Below are 1,904 nucleotides of genomic sequence, written 5' to 3'. Positions count from 1 at the left end.
GCCAGTGAGAAGCCCCCCATGGAAGCCAGGCGGAGCCTCCCACGCAACGGTCCAGAAAACAACCAGCCGGCGGGTGGTGAGTGGCAGGACTGGGGAAGGGAGCAGGATGCTGGCCAGAGTCCCGAGGGTGTGAGGAGGAGGTAGACCTTGTGTTGGCACCAACTGTCCCAGTCAGAGGGCTCCAAGAGCGCCCACGTGTGAAGGTGATGGAGTTAGTGGGGAGCTGGTTTGGAATGGCAGGGGCCCCTCCCACAGCAACTTCCATAATCATTGTTCAGGAACCCTCACTGCTGGTAGGTCCTCTTGGAATACACCTATGGACTCAGTGGTGCCAGACACAGCTTATCAAAGACCCAGTGGACTGGTCCTCTAGAAAGCTGTCTGTCTGCCTGCAGGAGGAGAACTGCATCCGGGAGGTTGAGAGTTTGAGTTCACCAGTAGGATTCTCTGTGGAGGCAGCTGGTAACAATGTGGCCATTTGTCTCTGCAAGATTGCCATTCAGTGACTAGATCCTTCCTGGTCTCATCACCTCTCTGGCAATCAGCCCGGCCCAGAGGTGCGTGTATGGGCTCGCTTACGGCTCTGTGAACGACTGGCCAACCTGAGTGAGAGCAGGGCTCCTGATCCTTCAGCCCGACAACAGCAGATGAGGCCCCAGCAGGGCATGGCCGGACCGGGATGAGCTTGCTCTAGCCCGTCTGACCCAGGGCCTTTAAGACAGCGTGGTTCAGAGCCTCCCTCAGGAGCAACAGAGCCCAAGATCCTTGACCTGGGCTTTCAGACGTAGAGAGCAGGGGTGGGGAGGGAGGAGATACTCGGGTGGAGTCGGGGACACATGGCAACGTGAAAGACATCAGCAGCCCTTTTGTTTTCAGAAATGAAGCTGCATGCTCCCTCACTTCCATTTCCTCAAACTAAACACAGGAGTCCAGGTGGCACAGCAAGTAAGTGCCTGCAGGGTTAGCAGTTCATATCCACTCAGCAGCTCTACAGGGAAAAGGTCCGGCTCCCTGTCCCTTGGAAACTGGGTGAGGCAATTCTCCTGTACCACCTGGGCACTGGCCCCCCACAGCGGACACTGGAAGGTGAAGGTGGGGTCAGCCAACACCTGAGGTTGTCGAGTCACCAATACCTGGAAGCTGCCCCTCACTCCCACTTGCATTCCCTTCCTTCCCAGATTCTACAGCTGCCCTGGCCCGTAACAAAGGCAGGACCGGCCCACTGGTGCCGAGATAGACAGCTCTTAACGAAAAGAAATGGCTGGGTAGCCTGGGCCTGCTGGGGAGGGACATGGTGGGGTAGAGGACTCAGTTCTTCACTTTGGTCGCTGGCTATAAGAAGCCACGCCTCTTGCCCTGAAGGTCCCTTATCTGTGTCAATATAACCACAAGAGGCTGTTTCCCGGCAGAGGAGGGGAGCAGAGACAGTGTCCGGTTGTAGAACCTGGGAGTAGCCCCACGCAGGAGATGGTGAAGGGCGACAGTTCTGTTAAGAACGAAAACAGAAAAGAAAGGAAAAGAAAACAAAAAAAGAAAGACCAAAAAAAGAAAATCTACTACTGAGGAGCTTTGGTAGTAAGCGGCCGAGTTCACTGTAGGATTAGTGGGTGACTGAACATATGCCTCAGTAAGTGATGGCACCGTTTTCTAGTACAGCGGTTCTTAACCTGTGGATCGCAACCGCTTTGGGGGTCGAACAACCCTTTCACGGTTTGCCCGATTCATAACAGTAGCAAAATTGCAGTTATGAAGTAGCAACGAAAATAATTTTATGCTTGGGGGGGTGATCACCACAACCTGAGGAACTGTAAGGGTCATGGCATTAGGAAGGTTGAGAACCACTGTTCTAGTCAGAAATCCGATACCTGCTTGGAAAAATATTACGGTCAAGGCATAAAGATCAA

The 1,904-nt window shown here is 53.8% G+C and overlaps 1 long non-coding RNA gene across 1 annotated transcript in view; it reads left to right on the top strand.

Annotated features, from left to right (window-relative positions):
* The window catches only part of LOC123521324, a 2,933-nt gene continuing 1,029 nt past the window's right edge, over positions 1 to 1,904 (top strand). Inside the window, exon 1 of the long non-coding RNA XR_006679778.1 lies at positions 1 to 76. This is a non-coding gene — a long non-coding RNA (uncharacterized LOC123521324). The remainder of the gene's footprint in view (positions 77 to 1,904) is intronic.

The sequence above is a fragment of the Echinops telfairi genome, unplaced genomic scaffold, assembly GCF_000313985.2.
Source record: "Echinops telfairi isolate 266 unplaced genomic scaffold, ASM31398v2 ScPeMD7_9;HRSCAF=40, whole genome shotgun sequence".
NCBI classification, from domain to species: domain Eukaryota; kingdom Metazoa; phylum Chordata; class Mammalia; order Afrosoricida; family Tenrecidae; genus Echinops; species Echinops telfairi.
This window is presented reverse-complemented; position numbering and strand designations above follow the sequence as displayed.